At 37.3% G+C, this 25,456-nt stretch overlaps 1 protein-coding gene across 5 annotated transcripts in view; it reads left to right on the forward strand.

The window, feature by feature from the left end:
* The window catches only part of TTLL7 (tubulin tyrosine ligase like 7), a 165,812-nt gene that overhangs the window by 13,212 nt on the left and 127,144 nt on the right, over positions 1-25,456 (forward strand). The window contains exon 1 of one of the 5 annotated variants that reach the window (XM_061121537.1): positions 23,321-23,340. The exons of the other annotated variants lie outside the window; for them this stretch is intronic. The gene's annotated coding sequence lies outside the window, so the exon portion shown is untranslated. Of the gene's footprint in view, positions 1-23,320; positions 23,341-25,456 lie in introns of those variants that run through there. 5 annotated transcript variants of the gene reach the window in all.

Consider the following 25,456-nt stretch of genomic DNA (forward strand, 5'->3'; position numbering starts at 1 on the left):
TAGTGTAATGCAAAATGTCTTCATATCGTTACAGTGAAATTCACTGGATTCTTTGGACTATTTTTTAATAATGTCTTTCAACCTGGGCACATGATGTGGATGATGTGGATGTGTGTCTTTGGTGGAAGTAACCTCCAAAGATTTCCTTCTGTATCATGAGAATAATATCTGCCTTGAGAGCATTGTGATATAGGTAAAGATTGCAGTGTCTGCTCAATAAATGACAACTATCCTGTTAAGGGCTTCCCAGGTGGTGCTAGTGGTAAAGAACCCACCTGCCAATGTAGAAGACATAAGAGATAAGGGTTCGATTCCTGGGTTGGGAAGATCTGGAGGAGGGCATGGTAACCCACCCCAGTATTCTTGCCTGTAGAACCCCATGGCCAGAGCAGCCTGGCAGGCTATAGTCCATATGGTCATTAAGAGTCAGACATGACAAGTGACTGAGCAGCATGCATCCTTCTGTTAAGGTGACTGTGACCAGCAAGGTAGCATGGTCCCAGGTACATAGCTCTCTGATGACCTGGCTTAATCCAGCAATGAACATTATAGAATCTCAAAAAATTGGAGTTCTGCCTATCTTTTAGGAATTCCTTCATACATATTATTGTTCTTAGCTGTGATTGTGAGGAACAATCCATTTGAGGTTTTGCTCCCTGAGGATTACCTACTATTTCTTTTCAATCAATGCTATTTCTTTTCAATTCAGTCAAATGCCTACGTATTTCTTTTCAATCAAGTAAAGAATTCCATGATTTGAAAGTCATCTAGACCGAATAATAGGAGGACTTCTGTCTGTACCAAAAAGGCTAAAGGAATGACCCTATAAGGTTTTAAACCTCCTCCAAAATAAATTTATCATTTGTTACAATGCACAGAGGAGTGGGTGTTAGAATTCCTAAATTTATGATGTGGGATGTAGCTCCAAATGCCCATTTTAGCTGAAAGTCCTATGTACAGATAAAATAGTCAGAATTACCACTTCTACCTCTCTTGTAAAGAAGTGTAATTTTTTCTTCAGAGCAAAACATTTTTTCTTGAGTGTTTTTTTAAACCATTGGTTGAGTCTCTAGTGAGGGAAAGTGAAAACAAAATTGTTGGGGTTTGGTAAACTGTCACTTAGTAAAAATTGAATTAGGCCTCAGACTTCTTTGAATAGAGGAGTAAAATTAATTTGTAATAATTGCATGAGCATTCCAGAAGGTTGGTTTGCTTACTTAATTTTGATCTTTTAAAGTCAAGTATCAGATGACTGGAATGGGTGTTTGATTTTTAAAAATCTTTTTGAGTGTTTGAGTTGAATTTTCTTTCATTTGTCATCTCTTGAGACTTGTGTCGGGTAAATCCTACGATCTGTACACATTTTCTATATCGTTAAAAGCCCTCTGGGGCTGCCCAAGGTAGCCTAACTCAGATTCAGTGTGGTGTCTGCAGGCGGCTGAAGCTAGAGGTTGGGCTTCTCTCTGCTTCCCAGGGCCCACAAGAGAGAGGAGGGCTCAGATCCTTTTTGTCCAGACTAAATCAATGGGGAGGTCATGGTCTTAGGTTTGGAGTCAATTAGGTACTTTTAATCTGTGTTGAACTAATGAATGAATGAGGAGTCAAATTTATATCCTAGCCTCAATAATTGTTTTAGGATTATAAGCAACTAATTTTGATTATAACATAGCCAAATGTCCATCATATTAGAAATTTCCATTTTCATTACTTCCAGATTAGAGTTTTGGAGTTTAAATAAATGCTCACTTATTTGTAATATTTATGATTAACATTCTATATTAATTATAAATGATTAATTATTAATATATGCTATTATTTGTTAACAAACTATAATTCTCATTTAGTTTTCCTTTTCCAAGTACCAAAAACTTCTTGTTTTATTGGAATATCTTCTAATTTGATTTAAGCTGATTCTTAAAAAATGAGTTATATAATGAGTTACCAAATCAGTTATAAAAATATGAAAATATTTAAGTATTAGATTTATACCACCTGTTTATTAGTCTTGCTTTCATGGTTGAGATTTATAGTTTCTCTTAGGAAAACTAGATGAATGTTTGATTTTTGACAAAAAGCATTTCTTCTCTATATTATGAAAAATCTATCATATGACATTCTAGAGGGTAATTAAGGGGCTACCCTTTCCTTCCTCCTTCCCTTGCCTTCTGTTTCTTGACCTTCCTTCCTTCCTTTCTTTTTCTTTCTACCTACGACCATAATTTATCTGTCTCTTGAGTTTTGGATTTAATTCTGATTTAGGGTCCCTGAATTAGGCCATCTCCTCTAATTTTTGGATCCTTGTCTGTGAAAAGCCAATAAGTGAATTGGGAACTTGAGAAAGAAAAGCTTCTCTAATGCCTGTAGTCCCCTGGGCACATTTGTAACAGTCTCTGTGACTGGTGTCTGAATCATTTTTATCCTGATAGTCTTCTTAAGCAGTTGCCTCAGATGCCATAATAGATGAATGGTTATAATTTTAACCCTAAAATCTTTAGATACATACTTGGTAGGTGAGATAGATGGTATACAAATTCTAATGGACTAAAATTAGGAAAATAGGAAATTCATTGTTTCGTTATAGGTTATTCCAAGAAGTTGTAGATGTACAAACTAAATACTTAGTATAGTACAGGTGAAGTAGTCACATAACTCTTGTTAATAAAATTAAGGGAAAAGGGAAAATATTGCTGTATTCTAAGAACATACCTAAATTGTCCGATCTTGGGATCAAAGTATAGCACTGTAAATTATTACTTTTACCTTTCCTTAGCCCTTTTCTGGCCCAAAGGAACCACATTTACATTGAATTCAAATGTAGCAAGCTCTGAGTTTTGTCTACTTCCAGTGCTTCTGTGTGTGCTCCAGGAGGACATACTCGGCCTATGACCAGTGCTTTACCTTCTTTGGACATCATCAGAAATGTGGATGCTGCAGCTTGCTTCTTCCTGAGGTGAATCAGCGATGGCTGGCTGTTCTTCCTAATACTTGGACTCATAGCGTTAAGTGAAGCTGCATTAAGTGTAAGGTCATTAAACCATTTGATTTGGGCCAAAGTTTTGAAACTAAGAATGCTGTGTGATTTTCTTATTCGCCTTTTATGATTGTAAAAGATTGGAGCTAGAAATTTTGAAGATTAAATTTGCAGAAAGACTGGCAGAGTTTTTCACATAGATTCTTGAAATAGATTTTTAGGGAGTATGCTTTCTGACATTCTTTCAATTTTAATTCTCATTTATATCCTGTTATAATTTTAAATTACTTTCTTCTAATGCTAAATGAACTTAAATTCTATTTTATTTAAATTTCTGTAGTTTTCATTAGCCAGTACTTACTAGATATGGTGAATAATACATGTTAAACGTCTTAATTATTCAGATCATTGTGATAATAAACTTTTGACTGGTCGGGGATATAATATATTAAAACCATATATTTGTATGTTTGTATATATATTTATATGTCTGTCTGTGCACGTTCAGTCATGTCCGACTCTTTGTAACCCCGTGGACTGTAGCCCACTAGGCTTCTCTATCCATGGAATTTTCCAGTCAAGACTACTGGAGTGGGTTGCCATTCCCTCCCCCAGGGGATTTTCCCTGACCCAGGGAACCTGCATCTCCTGCCTCTCCTGCTTTGGCAGGTGGATTCTTTACCACTGAGCCACCTGGGAAGCCCCATGTATTTATATATTTGAATATATAATATATATTTTAAAAGACTTCTTTTTGAATAATCACATTGTCGCAGTACTTCAGTGAAGTTAAGATATGTGAAAGACATGATCGAATATCTTTATTTAGATGAACATAGGTGATAAAGAGAGTTTGGTGGGGTTAAGAGAGAATAAATCATTATTTGTTTCCTTTTGATTTACCTTTTAGTGAAAATGTTTTATTTCCCCATTGCCATTCATAAAATGGAAACAAACCATAACAGTGTATTTTGTTTGGTAAGTGTTCAGTAAATCTGCTTAATTAAAACCAAGTATGAAAACAGGAATTGGAAAAGTTGATTTAATATTAAAATAGATAAGAGAATAGGCTGTATAAACAGTGTAAGCTAATGCAATAGAGATACTTTCAAAGTTTGACTTCCTGTTTCTTTGACATAATCCTTGGCAAAGAAGGGTATCATGTAGACTAGATGTCAATAAACCAGAAATTAAAGTAACTATATTTGTGATTATTCAGAAATGTGGAAGACATGATTCATTCTTAATTTGTATTTTGTAACATCAAAATTTCATGAGTAAAATAATGGGGAGTTGCTGTAACCCGATTAAGCAAACAAACAAGCACATACATTAAGCCCCACTATGTTTCAGGCTCTGTGTTTTATTCGTATTGCTCAGAATGAAAGACACTGCCCTTTACAGTAAAGAACTTTAAATCTAACACTTAAAAAGTATGATACAGTTTCGTGAGTGTTCATGCACCGAACAGTCCATTCTGCTTAAGACAGAGAAGAAAACAAAGGGACAGCTAAGCTATGCTTGAATGTTGGGTGGCAAAGGAGGACACTCCAGGGTTAGAGAAAAACACAAGTAAGTGTATTCAAATTAGAAAATGAATACCATTTTCAGGATGGTTTTTTGTTTTTTTTTTAAAATCTCATGTGTTTACTAGGATAACTTTTGAACATATGTGGCTGCAACTCATGGTAAGAAGAAATAATCCAAACACACCCATGCATCCCCCTTCCCCTCCCTTGGAAATCAAAGTTTAAAGACTCAGTACTTACTTTTCCTCCTGCATTCAGTGCAGCCCGGCACTCTTATATTTTTGTCGATGCTATTCTTTCATTTAAAAATGCTGATTGATCATCACTAAATTAATTCCATGACATTCCATAGATCATGGTCTGTATTTAAAAACAAAGAAGCCAAAAAACCTGTACTGGAGTTCAAAATTCATAGGGAATCCCCTTTCATACCCAGTATGCAGGTATGCAGGTTTGTTGTTGTTTAGTCCCTAAGTTGTGATATTAGGTAGTGGATTGTGTCTGGTGTACGGTGCTCCTGCTTGTGTGTGGTCAGTCATGTTTGACTTTTTGCGACCCCATGGACTGTAGCCTGCCAGACTTCTCTGTCCATGGAATTTTCCAGGCAAGAATACTGGACTGGTTTGCCATTTCCTACTTCAAGGTATCTTCCCAACCCAGAGATCGAACCCATGTCTCTTGCATCTCCTGTATTGGCAGGCAGATTCTTTACCACTGCCCTACCTGAGAAGCGTGATGTCTTGTGTATATTCTCTAGAAAGTACAAAAAAGTGAGTATTAACCTACAAATGCTTTTGCCTCTTGACATCAAAAACTATTATGCTTAGTGTTATGATGTCAGGAACACTTTTTTGTGTGCTTATAAACAAAGTATATTTTCCATTGTATTAAGTCAGTATACTTAGCAGCCTGTGGATATGTTTTTTGCTATTGTTGTTTGTTTTGGTCTTAAGAAGATTATTTATTTATTATAATTACTTTTCATTATGATTTTTCTATAATATAACTGCTTCACAAAGATTATCTGAATGATTTATTTAAAATGTATAATTTATCAGTTCTCTTTGCATTTAGATAAGAATTTACTTCTTGTCATAATCTTTAGTTTGCTGCTTATTTTTCAACAACAGCTTCCATAATGGTGACTGGGAAAGCATTCATTTTTCATGGATGTATGTGTTCCTTACATTTAGTACACGTTCAAATAAAATAAACATTTTCACTGTGTCTAGGAAATGGATTTGTAAATTGCTACAGCAGCTTTCTTTAGGTAAAATGCATACTTGCTTTACCTTTTCCTTTGTTCATTTTCTTTCAACCTATTCAAGTATTAGAGCATTTGTAAGATACACATACTCTTAAATAAATTTAAATAAGTTAATAGATTTAAAGTTCTTAGAATAGTATTTGGTGCTTAGTAAGCATTTAATACTTTAGTCATTTTTTATTTCCATTGGCTTAAGAAAATGCAGAATGCAAGTGTATTATGATAGAGTCAGATATTTGCAAAAGAAGTTGAATAGCTTTAAGTTTTGTGACTGAGAATGCTAGTTGGTATTTCTGCTTGTCAGTGCACCTGAAAATGAAATATAACAACAGGCATCATATATTCAAAGCTGAAATTAACTATTTAAAATTGAAGTGTCAGATTTCAGGAAGGAAAATTAGCTTTTTGACCTTTTACAGATGATTCAGTTTAAAAAGCTTTGCATTTGAGAATATTAAGACAGTTGAAGACTTTTAAGCCTTATGAAGGACTTACTCCTTTAGTTTGTTAGTGTTTGTAGGCACAAAATTAAATTCAGTTGATAGCACTGGAACAGTTTTGAGGTGAAGTGTTAGTAGAGAAGGGAGGAACACTTTCTGAATGTAGGATTTGAATGATGGGTTATTGGTTTTCAGAGTATTCCAATATGATAAAACCCAAGGTAGGCATAATCCACTTGGATTTGATTCTAGAATTTGTGAGATATGTCTAAACCACTGAACTGAATCTTATGAAGACTGACACGTGCTGTCAGTATGATTATCTGCCATGTGCTCTCACTCTGCTGTCCTCATTCTCAGATTATTGCCTTTGACATTGTGGAACTATGAATCTCTTGTGATTGACAGCTGAAATCTAGAATGTGTCACATAGGACAGCCATTGTCAGAGGCCGTGTGATTAATGACTAAGCATATTTCATCGAGGCAAAAATGAAATCATACACTTGGTGACTGAAAAAAATGGCATAATCTTGCTGGGAACAAAAATTTACCTGTCCTCAACCTGTCCTTTCCACTTGCTTCCCTTGACTTTTCTCCCTTATTCATATTTCTTCCTTCTTCCTTCCTTTTCCTTATGAAAAACTAACTTCCTATTGATAAAATTTTCCATATAAACATGTTATGATGCTATGATATGCATTTCCCCACATTCTATATTTCCTTTGATTAAAGGTCTTGAGATGTGTTAAAAATTATGCTAAATGAGTTAAAATTATGCTAACAGAAACTATGTTGTGACATTGTATGACATCAGCATACAATTGTATTGTTTAAGGTGCTGTGCTATGTCTTCCCATCAACTTACTGATTTTTGAAAAGAATATCATGCTTGTAGAGTTTACTGTGAAAGTTAGTTATAATAGGAGAGAGTTGTGAATCTGAATGTGGATAGCAGTATAGAATTTTGTGCCTGGCTTCTAAGGGGTAGAGGGCTCAAGTGTGTTGATTTTTTAAAGCAATGAACTTGGTATTGGACCTGGGGTTTACACTTAACCGGTACTTAGCATGGCCTTAGGCAAGTCAACTAACTTCTTAATACCCAGCTCCTTCATTTGTCAAATGAGAAAGAAAAATCTTATTACACTGACCTTATAGTGTTGTGAAGGGCAAACGGATTGAGAGTATGAACGCTGAAGTAAAGCTGTTCTTTGTTCATAAATGGTAAGATATGTCTTACCACCTATGGCAGTGTAACTTCATCTATTTATCTGTAAAATGAGAATGATAATAGTTCCAGCCTTATAGGGTTTTTGTGTCACGTGAGATAATCTACATCATGCATTTTACGTAATGCTTGATAAAAGAGCAAATATTCATTCATTTATTGAGCACCTATCTTGTCCCAGGTGCTTTTCTAGGTGCTTGGAAAACACCTGTGAGCAGAACCACACATAGTCCCTTTTCTTTGCAAGTTCATAGGCCGGTGTGTTTTCATTCCAGTCCCTAAGAAAGGCAATCCCAGAGAATGCTCAAGCTACCGCACAATTGCACTCATCTCACACGCTAGTAAAGTAATGCTCAAAATTCTCCAAGCCAGGCTTCAGCAATACGTGAACTGAGAACTTCCAGATGTTCAAGCTGGATTTAGAAAAGGCAGAGGAACCAGAGATCAAATTGCCAACATTCGCCGGATCATCGAAAAAGCAAGAGAGTTCCAGAAAAACATCTATTTCTGCTTTATTGACTACGCCAAAGTCTTCGACTGTGTGGATCACAATAAACTGTGGAAAATTCTGAAAGAGATGGGAATACCAGACCACCTGACCTGCCTCTTGAGAAACCTGTATGCAGGTCAAGAAGTAACAGTTAGAACTGGACATGGAACAACAGACTGGTTCCAAATAGGAAAAGGAGTACATCAAGGCTGTATATTGTCACCCTGCTTATTTAACTTACATGCAGAGTACGTCATTGGAAACGCTGGGCTGGAGGAAGCACAAGCTGGAATCAAGATTGCTGGGAGAAATATCAATAACCTCAGATATGTAGATGACACCACCCTTATGGCAGAAAGTGAAGAGGAACTAAAAAGCCTCTTGATGAAAGTGAAAGAGGAGAGTGAAAAAGTTGGCTTAAAGCTTAACATTCAGAAAACTAAGATCATGGCATCTGGTCCCATCACCTCATGGGAAATAGATGGGGAGACAGTGGAAACAGTGTCAGAGTTCATTTTTTTTGGCTCCAAAATCACTGCAGATGGTGACTGCAGCCATGAAATTAAAAGACGCTTACTCCTTGGAAGGAAAGTTATGAGCAACCTAGATAGCATATTAAAAAGCAGAGATATTACTTTGCCAACAGAGGTCCATCTGGTCAAGGATATTGTTTTTCCAGTGGTCATGTATAGATGTGAGAGTTGGGCTATAAAGAAAGCTGAGTGCCGAAAAATTGATGCTTTTGGACTGTGGTGTTGGAGAAGACTCTTGAGAGTCCCTTGGACTGCAAGGAGATCCAACCTGTCCATCCTAAAGGAGATCAGTCCTCGGTGTTCACTGGAAGGACTGATGATAAAGCTGAAACTACAGTACTTTGGCCACCTGTTGTGAAGAGCTGACTCCTTGGAAAAGACCCTGATGCTGGGAGGGATTGGGGGCAGGAGGAGAAGGGGGTAACAGAGGATGAGATGGCTGGATGGCATCACCGACTTGATGGGCATGAGTTTGAGTAAACTCCAGGAGTTGGTGATGGACAGGGAGGCCTGGCGTGCTGCAGTTCATGGGGTTGCAGAGTTGGATATGACTAAGCGACTGAACTGAACTGAGAGGGATGGAATTAATTAAAAATAAACATATAGTTGCTACTCTCAGTGCTATGAAGGAAGAGTATCCATGTTCTGAGGGTAATGTCAGGTAAGGTGGGCTCTAACTAGGCAAAGGCTAGGGACAGATGCAAGTGGATTTCAGTCAGAAAGAGTATCATGTACAAAGTCTGTGTGGTGGGGGTTATCACAGAGAGTGAAAGGGAAGGGGCTCATAATCAGGCTGGAAAGACAGGCAGGCTGACTGACACATCAGGGTTCCATGAGGGAAGCAGAACCACTAAGAGTGTTGGGGAGTAAAATATTTACTATAAAGATGAAAAGCAGTCTACAGAGGGCTTATCTTTTTTCATCTGGTGCTGAGTCAGGAAGGCTGGACGTGTCAAAGAATTGAACATGAGTTAGAATCTACTAGGACAGAATGGAACCCATGAGAACAAACTGGAACCTATATCTCACCCTTGCTTTCTTTAGTCTTGACAATGTGAGTGGCCTCCAGGAAGAGCTGGTGTTCTTTGCCATGGAGCCGCACATGTGCCTGGTCTGGAAAGGCTAGATGTGCCAGGATTTAGAGAGGCTGAAGAAGATCCAGTAGGATCTGGAGCAGCTGCAGGCTCAGATCCTGCCTTCTGCCAAAAGGAGGAGCCAGCAGATTAGTGTCAAGTGGTTGGATGTCATCACCGACTCAACGGACAGGAGTTTGAGCAGTCTCCGGAAATGGTGAAGGATAGGGAAGCCTGGTGTACTGCAGTCCATGGGGTCACAAAGAGTCAGACATGACTTAGCGATTGAACATCAACAAATACAGTAGTGCATGGTGCCCCTGTACTGACTTTAGGAATATAAGGGCTACTTCTTTAGCTTTGTCTTCAAAATTGCATACAGATTTCTTCTTGCAGGTAACTCTAACCTGAAACCATACAAGGAAGGGATATCTAGGAAATAGTGTTAGTGTAGCTGAATTGACTAGTACCACACATCTTTTTTTTTTTTTTTTGGAAAGATCTTTTTGGTCCATTGGGACCAAAACGTTGGCCTTTGGATTTTGTTAGATGAGCACTGAAAAGCTGTCAAAGGGGTGTTAGCCAGGTAGGATGATGGGGGGAAGGGAAATAGAGTAACATGACAAGATTTGTGGTCATATTTGTATTTTGTAATCTGCATTGCAGGAAATGATTTTAGGGGACTAAGAGTATAAAGATAAATAGTACTATTTGAAACCTACTGTAGTGGTCCAAGTGAAAGAGTGATGGCAGCCAGGATTAGAGGTGGGGTGAAGTATGTGCATGGAAACAAGTAGGTGGGCTCCAAAAATAATCAGGGGATAAACAAAGCAGTATTTGGGCATGGCATTGCTAGGGGTTAAGGAAAGGAAGATGCCAAGATTGTGAGTTTTGGTTTTGGATATTTTGAGTTTGTGGTGGCATTGAGAATGTCCAGATGGAAATGTTCAGTAAGCAGTTTGATATTAATATTAGTCATTGCTATAGTAGTAGATATCAGTTCAGTTCAGTTCAGTTGATCAGTCATGTCCAACTCTGAGACCCTATGGACTGCAGTACACCAGGCCTTCCTGTGCATCACCAACTCCTGGAGTTTACTCAAACTCATGTCCATTGAATTGGTGATGCTATCCAACCATCTCATCCTTTGTTGTCCCCTTCTCCTCCTGCCCCCAATCCCTCTCAGCATCGAGTTCTTTTCCAATGAGTCAACTCTTCGCATGAGGTGGCCAAAGTATTGGAGTTTCAGCTTCAGCATCAGTCCTTCCAATGAATATTCAGGACTGATTTCCTTTAGGATGGCTGGTTGGATCTCCTTGCAGTTCAAGGGACGCTCAAGAGTCTTCTCCAACACTATAGTTCAAAAGCATCAATTCTTCAGCACTCAGCTTTCTTTATAGTCCAACTTTCACATTCTTATATGATGGCTGGAAAAACCGTAGCTTTGACTAGATGGAACTTTAGAGATGGAGCTAACACAAAAACAACACCCTGTTGTGGATGTGACTGGTGATGGGAATAAAGTCCGATGATGAGCAATATTGCATAGGAACCTGGAATGTTAGGTCCATGAATCAAGGCAAATTGGAAGTGGTCAAGTAGGAGATGGCAAGAGTGAACATCAACATTTTAGGAATCAGCGAACTAAAATGAAATGGAATGGGTGAATTTAACTCAGATGACCATTATATCTACTACTGTGGGCAGGAATCCCTTAGAAGAAATAGAGTAGCCATCATAGTCAACAAGAGTCCAAAATGCAGAACTTGGATGCAGTCTCAAAAATGACAGAATGATCTCTCTTTGTTTCTGAGGCAGACCATTCATAAATATCACAGTAATCCAAGTCTGAGCCCCGACCAGTAATTCTGAAGAAGCTGAACAGTTCTATGAAGACCTTCAAGACCTTCTAGGACTAACACCCAAAAAAGATGTGCTTTTCACTATCGGGGACTGGAATGCAAAAGTGGGAAGTTAAGGAACACCTGGAGTAACAGGCAGATTTGGCCTTGGAGTACAGAATGAAGCAGGGCAAAGGCTAATAGAGTTTTGACAAGAGAACGCCCTGTCACAGCAAACACTCTCTTCCAACAACACAAGAGAAGACTGTATGCATGGTCATCATGAGACAGTCAGTATCAAAATCAGATTGATTATATTCTTGGCAGCGAAAGATGGAGAAGCTCTATAGAGTCAGCAAAAACAAGACCAGGAGTGGACTGTGGCTTCAGATCATGAACTCCTTATTGCCAAATTCAGACTTAAATTGAAGAAAATAGGGAAAACCACTAGACCATTCAGGTATGACCTAAATCAAATACCTTACGATTATGCAGTGGAAGTGACAAATAGATTTAAGGGAGTAGAGCTGATAGAGTGCGTGAAGAACTATGGATGGAGGTTCGTGACATTGTACAGGAGACAGGGATCAAGATCATCCCTAAGAAAAAGAAATGCAAAAAGGCAAAATGGTTGTCTCAGGATGCCTTACAAATAGCTGTGAAAAGAAGAGAAGCGAAAGGCAAAGGAGAAAAGGAAAGATATACCCATTTGAATGCAAAGTTCCAGAGAATAGCAAGGAGAGATAAGAAAGCCTTCCTAAGTGATTAGTGCAAAGAAATAGAGGAAAACAATAGAATGGGAAAGACTAGAGATCTCTTTGAGAAAATTAGAGATACCAAGGGAATATTTCATGCAAAGATGGGCACAATAAAGGACAGAAATGGTATGGACCTAATAGAAGCAGAAGATATTAAGAAGAGGTGGCAAGAATACACAGAAGAACCATACAAAAAAGATCTTCATGACTCAGATAATCACAATGGTAGGATCACTCACGTAGAGCCAGACATCCTGGAATGTGAAGTCAAATGGGCCTTAGGAAGCATCACTACGAACAAAACTAGTGGAAGGTGATGGAATTCCAGTTGAGCTATTTGAAATCCTAATAGATGATGCTGTGGAAGTATTGCACTCAATATATTAGCAAATTTGGAAAGAAACATCAGTAGTAGTTAATATTTTTATGTGCATGCATGCTCAGTCACTCAGTCATGTCTAACTCTTTGTGACCCCATAGATGTGTACTATAGCCTGCTAGGCTCCTCTGTCCATAGAATTTTCCATGTTAAGAATACTAGAGTAACTGAAAGATAAAAACCATATGATTATCTCAATAGATGCAGAGAAAGCCTTTGAAAAACTTCAACATCCATTTATGATAAAAACTCCCCAGAAAGCAGGAATAGAAGAAACATACCTCAACATAATAAAAGCTATATATGACAAACCCACAGCAAGCATTACCCTCAATGGTGAAAAATTGAAAGCATTTCCCCTGAAATCAGGAACAAGACAAGGGAGCCCACTCTCACCACTACTATTCAACATAGTTTTGGAAGTTTTGGCCACAGCAATCAGAGCAGAAAAAGAAGTAAAAGGAATCCAGATAGGAAAAGAAGAAGTGAAACTCTCGCTGTTTGCAGATGACATGATCCTCTACATAGAAAACCCTAAAGACTCTACCAAAAAATTACTAGAGCTAATCAACGAATACAGTAAAGTTGCAGGATATGAAATTAACACACAGAAATCCCTTGCATTCCTATACACTAACAATGAGAAAACAGAAAGAGAAATTAAGGAAACAATACCATTCACCATTGCAACAAAAAGAATAAAATACTTAGGAGTATATCTACCTAAAGAAACAAAAGACCTATACATAGAAAACTATAAAACACTGATGAAAGAAATCAAAGAGGACACAAACAGATGGAGAAACATACCGTGTTCATGGATTGGAAGAATCAATATGGTCAAAATGGCTATACTACCCAAAGCAATCTATAGATTCAATGCAATCCCTATTAAGCTACCAGCGGTGTTTTTCACAGAACTAGAACAAATAATTTCACAATTTATATGGAAATACAAAAAACCTTGAATAGCCAAAGTAATCTTGAGAAAGAAGAATGGAACTGGAGGAATCAACCTGCCTGACTTCAGACTATACTACAAAGCCACAGTCATCAAGACAGTATGGTACTGGCACAAAGACAGAAATATAGATCAATGGAACAGAATAGAAAGCCCAGAGATAAATCCACGAACCTGTGGACACCTTATCTTCGACAAAGGAGGCAAGGATATACAATGGAAAAAAGACAACCTCTTTAACAAGTGGTGCTGGGAAAGCTGGCCAACCACTTGTAAAAGAATGAAACTAGAAAACTTTCTAACACCATACACAAAAATAAACTCAAAATGGATTAAAGATCTAAATGTAAGACCAGAAACTATAAAACTCCTAGAGGAGAACATAGGCAAAACCCTCTCCGACATGAATCACGGCAGGATCCTCTATGACCCACCTCCCAGAATATTGGAAATAAAAGCAAAAATAAACAAATGGGACCTAATGAAACTTAAAAGCTTTTGCACAACAAAGGAAACTATAAGCAAGATGAAAAGACAGCCTTCAGAATGGGAGAAAATAATAGCAAATGAAGCAACAGACAAAGGATTAATCTCAAAAATATACAAGCAACTCCTGCAGCTCAATTCCAGAAAAATAAATGACCCAATCAAAAAATGGGCCAAAGAACTAAACAGACATTTCTCCAAAGAAGACATAAAGATGGCTAGCAAACATATGAAAAGATGCTCAACATCACTCATTATCAGAGAAATGCAAATCAAAACCACAATGAGGTACCATTACACGCCAGTCAGGATGGCTGCTATCCAAAAGTCTACAAGCAATAAATGCTGGAGAGGGTGTGGAGAAAAGGGAACCCTCTTACACTGTTGGTGGGGATGCAAACTAGTACAGCCACTATGGAAAACAGTGTGGAGATTTCTTAAAAAACTGGAAATAGAACTGCCATATGACCCAGCAATCCCACTTCTGGGCATACACACTGAGGAAACCAGATCTGAAAGAGACACGTGCACCCCAAATGTTCATCGCAGCACTGTTTATAATAACCAGTTCATGGAAGCAACCTAGATGCCCATCAGCAGATGAATGGATAAGGAAGCTGTGGTACATATACACCATGGCATATTACTCAGCCATTAAAAAGAATTCATTTGAATCAGTCCTAATGAGATGGATGAAACTGGAGCCCATTATACAGAGTGAAGTAAGCCAGAAAGATAAAGAACATTACAGTATACTAACACATATATATGGGATTTAGAAAGATGGTAATGATAACCCTATATGCAAAACAGAAAAAGAGACACAGATGTACAGAAAAGACTTTTGGACTCTGTGGGAGAAGGCGAGGGTGGGATGTTTCGAGAGAACAGCATCGAGACATGTATATTATCTATGGTGAAACAGATCACCAGCCCAGTTTGGATGCATGAGACAAGTGCTCGGGCCTGGTGCACTGGGAAGACCCAGAGGAATCAGGTGGAGAGGAAGGTGGGAGGGGGGATCGGGATGGGGAATACATGTAAATCCATGGCTGATTCATGTCAATGTATGACAAAACCCACTACAATATTGTAAAGTAATTAGCCTCCAACTAATAAAAATAAATGGGAAAAAAAAAAAAAGAATACTAGAGTGGGTAGCCATTTAGTTGACTGATTTTCTAGAGGCCTGAAGCGATTTCTAATTTGTATATGAACACTCAGTGCATTGCTCATTCCTTGGCATAGAATAGCCCTAGTTTTTTTTATCCCTCCTTCTCTTGACCACTGTATGTTGGCAAAATCTCACATTTTTTCTTTTGTAGAGAGTTAACCTCTCTATGTTAATTTTACTTTCAACTCCTAGAATACCCCCATTCTGGGGTCAGTAAACTTTTCTGTATGAGGTCAGATGGTTTCTATTGCAACTATTCAATCCTGTCCTTTTAAGGAGAAAGCAGCTTTAGACAATGCATACAGAAACGGGGCTGATTGTGTTACACTAAATATTTATTTATAAAATAAGAAGTAGACTGAATTTAGCCTGTGGGCTATAGTGAGATCCTTGTGCCTAACCCATTAGGCACTTCATTTCTCTTTTATTTTTAATTATTTTCAACTTACTGGCTCAAATATATTCACGTTTTTTCCTATCATATCCCTCTTTTACTACCCACCTCTCCAAAGACCCAGCTTTCCTTAAACTTTCTTTCCCCTAAACTACACGTCCTCTTTCTTTGCCCATTCCCTTTGGAAGGTCATCTCTCCCTCCTTTAATCTAGTAAACTTTCAGTAACCTGACTTTTCTTGTTGTTGTTCCCGGGACAGTCATAACCTCCACTTTTCTAAATAAGATGTCTTCTTCTTGGTCTTTTGTCTTTTGGCTCTTTCTTTCTGTAGTACTCACACAGTTGCTCATATCAGACCTTTTTAGAAATCCTGTCCTTCCTTTGACCTCTGTGACCCTAGAGTCACCTTATTCTCCTCCTATCTCTGATGGTTATATATCACTGTCTATAAAAACATTGAGGTCCCAGCCACTTACATGCACTTATATGTAATATATACAAACTGCTCACATATTAAGTATATGGCTTGATGGATTTTTAAATATGTTTAAACTTGTATAAACATCACCCAGGTCAAGATATAGAATATTTCCAGCATCCCAGAAGGTTTCTGTCATAACTGATCACAATGAATGACCCCTAATTCTGCCCAGAGGTGGCCTTTATTCTGAATTCTATCACTTCAGATTTAGATTTTTGTTTTTTTTTTCAAAATTGAATTTTGGTTGATTTGTAGTATTATATTAGTTTCAGATGTAAAAATAGTAATTTAATATTTTTGTAGATTCTACTCTGTTTACAGTTATTATAAAACAATGGCTATATTTCTTTATGCTATAAAATATATTCTTGTTCCTTATTTATTTTATATACAGTAGCTTGTGTCTCTTAATCCCATACCTCCATTTTGCCTCTCCATTTCCTCTCCTCACTAGTAACCAATAGTTTATTCTCTGTATTTGTGAGTTTGTTTCTGTTTTGTTATACACATTTGTTTTATTATTCTTGATTTCACATATAAGTGATAACAGGGTATTTGTGTTTCTCTGTCTGGCTTATTACACACATAATACCCTCTAGGTATCAGTACATATACATTTTTTGCAAATGGCATTCTTTCATTCTTTTTATGACTGAGTAATATTCCTCTGTGTGTGTGTATGTGTGTGTGTGTGACATCTTCTTTATCCTTCCATCTGTTGATGGACACTTAGGTTGCTTCCGTATCTTGGCTGTTGTAAATAATGTTGCTATGAGCATTAGGGTGCATATATCTTTTCAAATTAGTGTTTTCATTTTCTTTGGATATATACCCAGGAGTAGAATTGCTAGATCATATGGTATTTTATTTTTAGTTTTCTGAGGAATGTCCATACTGTTTTCCATAATAGCTGTACCAACTTACATTCCCACCAACAGTGTACTAGGCTTCACTTTTGTCCACATCTTCACCAACATTTATTATTTATAGACTTTTTGAAGATAGCCATTTTGACAGGTGTGAGGTAATGTTGTGGTTTTGATTTGCAATTTCTCTGATGGTTAGTGATGTTGAGCAGTTTTTTTTTAAATATACCTGTTGGCATCTATATATCTTCTTTGGAAAAGTGTCTATTTTCATGTCTTTGACCATTTTGTAATTGGGTTGTTTATTTTGATACTGGGTTGTTTGAATATTTGGTATATTTTGGGTATTAACCTCTTATCAATCATACCATTTGCAAATACTTTCTCCCATTCAGAAGGTTATCTTTCCATTTTGCTGATGGTTTCTTTTGCTGAGCAAAAGCTTTTAAGTTTTTATGTCTCACTTGTTTATTTTTGCTTTATTTATTTTGCCTTAGATAAAAAAATATTGCTATAATTTATGTCCAAGAGTATTCTGCCTATGTTCTCTTTTAGGAGTTCTATGGTTTCAGGTCTTACATTTAGGTCTTTAATCTATTTTGAGTTTATTTTTGTACATTGTATTAAAATATGTTCTAATTTCATTCTTTTACATGTAGCTGTCCAGTTTTCCAACATCAATTACTGGAGACATTATCTTTTTTTTCATTGTATATTCTTGTTTCCTTTGTTGTAGAATAATTGATCATAAGGGTATGGGCTTATTTCTGGGATCTCTAGTCTGTTTCATTGATCTCTGTGTCTGCTTTTGTGCCAGTACCATGCAGTTTTGATTATTGTTTAGGTTTAGTTTTTCTCATTCTTGAACCTCATATGAATGAAATCATACATAATATATGGGCATACTCTTTTGTATCCAGCTTCTTTCACTCATCATGCTGTGATAGTAATCCATGTTATTGTGAGTAGCTGTAGTTCATTTTTGTTTTTTTTTTTTGTGTGTGTAGTTTTCCATTGTATTGCTATATCATAATTTATTTCTTTATTTTACTTTTAGGTGATGTTTGTTTTTTTTCTGGTTTTGGCCTATTATTACGAAAACCACTATAAACATTCTCATGCAAGTCTTTTGGTAGACTTTATGCCCTTACTGGAATTGTTGAAGTTTTGAGATAGAAAATGCCACTAAGGTTGAGATGTCCAAGGGAAAATCTTTGGTTATAGAATCTGGAGTTTAAAGGAGAGTTAGGAACTAGGAGTTTGTTTATTTATTTGGCTGTGTTGGGTCTTATTTGCAGCACACGGGATCTCTAGTTGTGGTGTGCAGGCCCAGACATTGTGGTGCATGGGCTTACTTACTTCAGGGCCTGTAGGATCTTAGTTCCCTGGCTGGGGATTGAACCCATGTCCCTTGCCTTGCAGGGAAGAGTCATAATCACAGGACCAGCAGGGAAATCCCCAGGAACTAGTGGTTTTAATGATATAAATCATTTCTTCCCATCTCTTCCTTGTTTTCCTCTTATCTTCTATTTTTAGGATGTGCTTTTTACAGGGCATGGGGGCTGGAATGGGCAGTTTATTACTAGATAATAGAGGCATCAAAACCTTAACAGTAGTGAGAACCAAAGACAATATGCCAAGAACCAGAAAGTAAGTGCACATGGGCTATAAAACTGCAGGGTTGAGAAGAAACCTTCCAGGATGGAACACAGAACCAAGAGTGTAGCAAACTCAAGTACGTGTAGTGGAGTTGACAGAACAAAAGGTTCTAGCCGTGGGCCACTCTAGTGAATTCTGTAGATGTGAACCACATATGTAGAACATCTATATCAACTTCATCAAAACCACACACACACACACACACACACAAACCTAATCTAATAAAGAATACATACTCTGCAAATACGGCAAATAAACAATATAAGCGACTATAGCGTGCTTTCTGGGCAGTGTCAAATTGTCTAGCTCACCCATCTAAACCAGGGTGTCATTCCTAAGTCCTCCATATAGAAACTGAACCCCAGACCTTGCTAAGAACTGGTGTTGATATTTTAACTTGTTTTTATAAATATGATAGCTGGGCCATGGTAGATGGTCTGTGGGTTGAATTTAAACCATAGTGTGGAATGGATCCATCATCAGGTAAGTGATTATTAAGTCTTAGGCTCAAATAAGGTAACTTAAGGATAGCTGTTGATTAGAAGACCTCAGTGCCCTGCCCATATCCTTGGCACTTTACCACTTCTTTATATTCTCCCTACTTCCAACCGCCTGCCAATATCTGCATTTCTTTCCCTTGGGGGTTTTGAGGACCTTTCTAGAAGCTGTGGAAAGAGCGGCCCCTTGCCTTTCCAGGCCTCATCTCCTGCCACTGCCCCCATCTCCACTGTAGCCTCTCAGGAAGAGTAAAAGTGCTGAGGAATTAATACTCACTTGCCTCCTACAGCAGCCACCAACGAAGGACTGATCCCTGGGTGGGTTAACTCTGAAGCCGGTGGTGTTTTACACTGTTTCCTAGAGTTCCTTTGGGAATTAAGCACCAAGCACCTACAGTGTGGCTTGACTGCGTCCTCTTCCCTGTCTCACTTCCCAACTCCCCTAACAGGGTTTCCTGTACTTCCTGAAGTACACTCCTTGTATCTGAATCCTCATGTTAGTGTTTGTTTATGGGGATCTTGAACTAAGGCTGATCTCTTTCATAATATCCTCAGCTGAGAGGTAGACAAGTGAAGAACAACTGCATCTTGTTTATTTACTTTTTTTTAACAATTGTTTTAATTTCTGACTGCTTCCTGGAATTTTTACTTGGGCATCCCATTGGTAATCTCAAACTAGAAATCAGAACTTAAAGAACAGATTGATTAAAAAGCAGATTGATTAGGAAAACAAAAGAAGATTTTTAGGATTTTGTTTTATTTTCTATTCATCTCTAAAGGAAAGTTTTTTTTTTAAAGGAATTCAGTATTACTTACTATATGTTCTTAATTTTCTCTGATTTGCAGTGTGAATAACACCTCGAACAAGTGTAACTTGTACTGTAATTTCACTGATAGCTATTTTTACTTGATGATCTAAGTCTTGGCTTGATTTCCTGAAGTCTGAGATCACTTAGCTTAAATTTTGATTTGCTCTAGAAGTGTTAACCTCTGAGGTAGTTTAGGAAATATTCCAAGGACTAAAATAAACACAAAACGTTATAATTCACAATCATAATCCTTGTGTCCTACTTGGGAGGTTTTTATATAATAGAGTAAAGTTCTTCCTGGCATAAATAATTGATGATTTTCATGTCTTTGCCTTAAAGTATTTTAAAATTTCAAAAACAAATGGAATATGATATGTAAAGCAGATAGGTGGTGAATATAATATCTCAATTGAAATCTATTTGTTTAGGTTTAGTAAATTAATTCTTCTCCAATTTTAGTCATTCACTCATTCATGGTAAGGACTTCCCAGGTGGCACAGTGGTAAAGAATCCATCTGCCAATGCAGGAGATGCAAGAGATGTAGGTTTGATTTCTGGATCAGAAAGATTCCCTAGAGTAGGAAATGACAACCCACCTCTTGTATTCTTGCCTGGAAAATTCCATGGACATAAAAGCCTGGCAGGCTACAGTCCATAGGTTCACAAAGAGTTGGATACTACTGAATGACTGAGCACATTCATGGTAAAGTGAATAATATAATTTATTTATAGAAATTCATATATATATTGGTCAAATAATTGTCTGCCTCCCACACCAGTATAGGTCTTCATAGTCAGTTTTGATGACCATACCATTCATTATTTGGCTATATCATAATTTACATAATTTCTCTATTAGATATACTTAAGTTGTTTTCAGTTACAGATGTTAAGGGATGATTGGGGTAGCATCCTTGTTCACAGTGAAGCCTCAGCATTTTTGGTGATTTTATTAATTCCTAGATGTGATATTAAGCACATTATATATGTTATACTTTTGCTGTATTTTCTAGTTGCTTTCCAGAATATTTTCTTTAATCAGAGGGAAAATTATAGGCTACCTTAAATAAGTAAATTAATAACAAATTGTTTTGAGTATTATTTCTGTTGTTGGGATTTTTTAATTTAGTGTCTCCAGTTTCCTGTTTTTAGTAGTACCAAAATCAGTGGATTGTTCTTAAAGTGATGATTTATGTACACAAATGTGATGTATTTGATTTTGTGTTATATGAGATATCATTTGTAAATAATGTTTCAAATTTAGTAATGTAACACACATTGGACTCAGTATAATCTAGATAATAAACTGTGACATTTAACTGTTGTGTGTTATGACTAGCTTGTTTGAGTGTATTTGTGTCCTCTCTGGAAACCTAAATATTTCATTTACCAAGTTACTGTATTACCTCATGGTCATTTTACTAAAAGTAAACCTAGAAAGAGGCTTCTGTCGTGGCTCAGATGGTAAAGAATCTGCCTGAAATGCGGAAGACCCGAGTTTGATCCCTGGGTTGGGAAGATCTCCTGGAGAAGGGAATGGCTACCCACTCCAGTATTCTTGCCTGAAGAATTCCAGGGACAGGAGCATGGTGAGCTACAGTCCATGGGGTTGCAAAGAGTCAGACACAACTGAGCAACTAACAGTTTCACTTTCAAACCTAAGGAAAGTAAAGTAATGTAATTAAATATCAAATGAGTGTTCTTGATAGTTTCTAATACTTTGAGAAAATAGTCATAAGCAATAAAACTGAATGGAAATTTTTTGCAGCAGTTTTCTAAAATTATTAATTTAATTCAGTAAATATTTATGGAGTACTTATTATGCTCAGAAAGATGTTTCTGTATTCAAGGGAAAATTACTCTTTTGTGAATATTTTTCTTATTTTCCATTATGATGAATAAGAATATTCTGAGAATAAAGATTTTATACTGAAATAAACATTTATCTTTTAACTAATTCTTGTCATTAAGAATAGATTATATAAAATAAATAAAATATAAAATTAAAGGGTAGGCAGACTTCTAAACAACTTTAATGTTTATTATTAATATCTTTACCACATCTTCCCACCTCCTTGGGTGAAGGAAAATTCCATTTGGTGGCTATATAGATCAAAGTTATAAAATCAGCATTTCTATTTTTCTTTGACAGCACAAAACGGAAACTCTGTTAGACAGGCAAACATTAGGAACTCATAAGTTGAGAAAGATACCTCAGTTCTCTAGCTTTAGTGTTAGAAGGAGCCAGAAGAAAAGACACTTTTTTAGGCCAGTATCTTAGCTGACTTTAGCGTTTGTAATAAAGCCTATTTTGCTTAGAACTTAGTTATAATATGTTTCATCTAACTGGAACTCAATTGAAAGTCTAGAAGCAGGTATAATTGACTTTCGATTAGCCAGAGGGGTGTAACGTCTTCATTGAAAATATGAATTGAGTCCATGCTCAAGTTCTTATCCTTTTAAGGGGTGAGTAAGGAGTGGAGGAGCTTTCCTGGTGGCTTAGTGATAAAGAATTTGCCTGCCAATGCAGGAGACGTGGGTTCCATTCATAGGTTAGGAAGATCCCCTGGAGAAGAAAATGGTAGCCCACTCCAGTATTCTTGCCTGAGAAATTCCATGGACGGAGGAGCCTGGAGAACTACAGTCCATGGGGTCACAAAGAGTCAGACATGACTTAGTGACTGAGCGCATGGGGAGTGGAGGAGATGAAGAAAGAGGGCAGAGGAAATGGCAAGCAACTTCAGTTTGGGATCAGGAGTGATGGAGGGTAGGTACTTGTGATTCCAGTGTTTTTCTGGTCCAATAATGTCATAGACAAGATCACCACGACAGGCAACTGTGATGTTGACCTTCCCTGATTATCTGCCACCAAGTTTCCTATTGTCTTTGATAGTGCCTCTGGGCATGGTGCTTTTTCACACTTTACTCCAAATCAAGTCAGATCCATCCAGCTGCAAAGTTGCTGTATTTCATGCCCCATCCAGCCCCAGTACTGATGGAACTAGAAGGTAGTGGTATATGAGGATAACTCCATATGGCTAAAATGCCACTCCCACTGTTCTTCCTCCAAGTTCATTAGTTTTTCTTGAATGAAAGCTTTTCAATTTCATATATCCCAGAGTCCTGAGATGGTTGTTTTGACAGTTTTGTGCAGTTTTATCATTGTTTTTAGGAGAAGAATTTCTGAACTCCTTTAGAAGTTCTGCATTTAAGTCCAATTTTGATTGGAATGTTGAAAGTTGAGTTTTGAGTGAGGCTTGAATAGAAGCCTATCCAGATCATAAATGACCTAGACTATAATTTTTTTCCTTGATCGGGCCAAAGATTTTTAGAATTTTAGAGCCAGAAGGGATCTTAGTTCTACTTTCTTTTATTTTTCAGATTAATGATTGGAGATGTTAGTACGTTTTGCAGTTACTGCACAGATTGTTGATGTCAGAATCGCATTTGGAAATGGATCACTCATGTGTCAGTCATTGTTTCCCCTCCCTGTGTGCAGTTGCAGGTACTGATACCTTTGCTCTGAAGGGCTAACCCTTTGCTCTGGGCTAATCCTGCCCAGTCAAGAGTATGTGAGGTTTTGCAGCCTTGCTAGAATAAGTCTGACATGAGTTGTGCTGCCTTGAGCTAGAAGTTTGGGGATGAGGTCTAATGATCTTATTCAAGCCCTCCAGGAGATTATGATGCACATTCAGGCTTGAAAACTGTTCGCATAAAGGTTCAAATAATGGTTGGAGTTGTCATTAGTTCTATACACTCGTGATTTTAATAGCTGATGCACTGCTATTTTTCATTACAGTTAAGGTCACATTCATTGTAAGACACGTTGTTCATTACAATTTCAGCTATGACATGGAGGCTTTCTTAGTACTACAATTTTATTTTATACATGTTGAAAGAGCCTTTTAAAGAGAATTTTAAAAAGTCACCTGACTTTAATGCAGACCTAAATAAGAGAAAATATGAGTCAGATTGATCAAGGCATTTCTTAAGTTGCTTCACATTCAAAGATACTTTCGAATATCTTCTTCTTTAGAGTCCTCATTTTCTGGGTTTTTCTGTACATTTTCCTCTGTGTCATCAACAGTCAGTGATGTACTATTTGTTAAAAGAGTGTTCCATCATCTTGTCTGCGTTTTTCTCTCAGTCTCTGACATCGATTCTGCAGATTGTGATGTACATGTACAGGCAGTGACCACTGTGTCAGCACTGCCACCTGGCTGATAGTGATTGCAAGATGCACCACAGTTTTATCTGTTTTTCACTGTTAAAAAGCAAAGCAGCATGGCTTAGAATCAATGAAATGTGGTGGTGATTATGAAATAATCTATATACTCTATTCATTTTCTCAGTTTTGTTCTTGACATAAATCCTGTAGACTGTTCTTTATACAACTGTCTTCATCCGTTCTTTCTATAATAATCTAGAAACCTTAGTTTAGGCCGTGGTTATATTTAGATTGGTATATCTTTTTCTCCAAAACATTTTTTCTTTAAAATTTCAGCTTTAGTCTCATGAAATGTAGCTGACCCTATGGAATAGTGACTATTTTACTCAGGGTTCTCTAAAGAAACAGAACCAATAGTATATACATAGAGTGGAAGAGATGAGGAGAAGAGGGAGAGATGTCAAGGAAGTGGGAGAGGGATGAAGAGAAGAAAGGAGGGAGGGAGAGGAGGAGAGAATGAGCATGAATTAGTTTATGTGACTGGACACTGGCAAATTCAAAATCTGTGGGATTGGCAATCTCACAGGTAGACCCAGTGAAGAGCTGATGTTGTAGCTGAAGTCCAAGACAGTCTGAGACTGAGTTCTCTGTTTCCCTGGGGACTTCAGTCTGTTTTCTCTTAAGGACTTCACCTGATTGGAGGACACCCACCCATATTTTGAACACATGAAGTGCTGTGGGGAATGCACAATATATATACTGTACAGAAGCTTATATTCTAGTTATTTAAAGAAGACATTTGAGTAAAATAATTAATTAACTAAATAGTAACAGAGAACAATGTAGGTAGACTAAAATTGCACACCAAATGTATATTGCTGTTTAAGATTCATATTTTCCATGCTCTTAAAGAAAGCAAACTGTTTTTTCTTTGATAGATTGACTGGGATGATATAAATGAAGGTTTTAAAAAATAATCTGTTAGTGTAAATTCCGGTAATGTGACATGATAACCAAAGCCAGCCCAAGAGAGAAACAGGTGAATAGCTTTACAGTACCTTGATTAAAATTGTTCTAAAGATTGCATATTTTCCTAGTCAGACTTGGAGAGTATATGGATAACTGTTAAACGTTTCTCCTTTTATTGAAGTATAAAAGTGAAGTCACTCAGTTGTGTCTGACTCTTTGTGACCACACGGACTGTAGCCTACCAGGCTTCTCCGTCCATGGGATTTTCCAGGCAAGAATACCGGAGTGGGTTGCCATTTCCTTCTCCAGAGGATCTTCCCGGCCCAGCGATCGAACCCATGTTTCCTGCATTGCAGGCAGCTGCTTTACCCTCTAAGCCACCAGGGAAGCCTTTACTGAAGTATAGTTCATTTATAATATTATGTTAATTTCAGGTATACAGCATAGTGATTAAGTATTTTCACAGATTGTAATCCATTACAGA

This window comes from Dama dama, chromosome 20 (genome assembly GCF_033118175.1).
Source record: "Dama dama isolate Ldn47 chromosome 20, ASM3311817v1, whole genome shotgun sequence".
In the NCBI taxonomy this organism is placed as follows: Eukaryota; Metazoa; Chordata; class Mammalia; order Artiodactyla; family Cervidae; genus Dama; species Dama dama.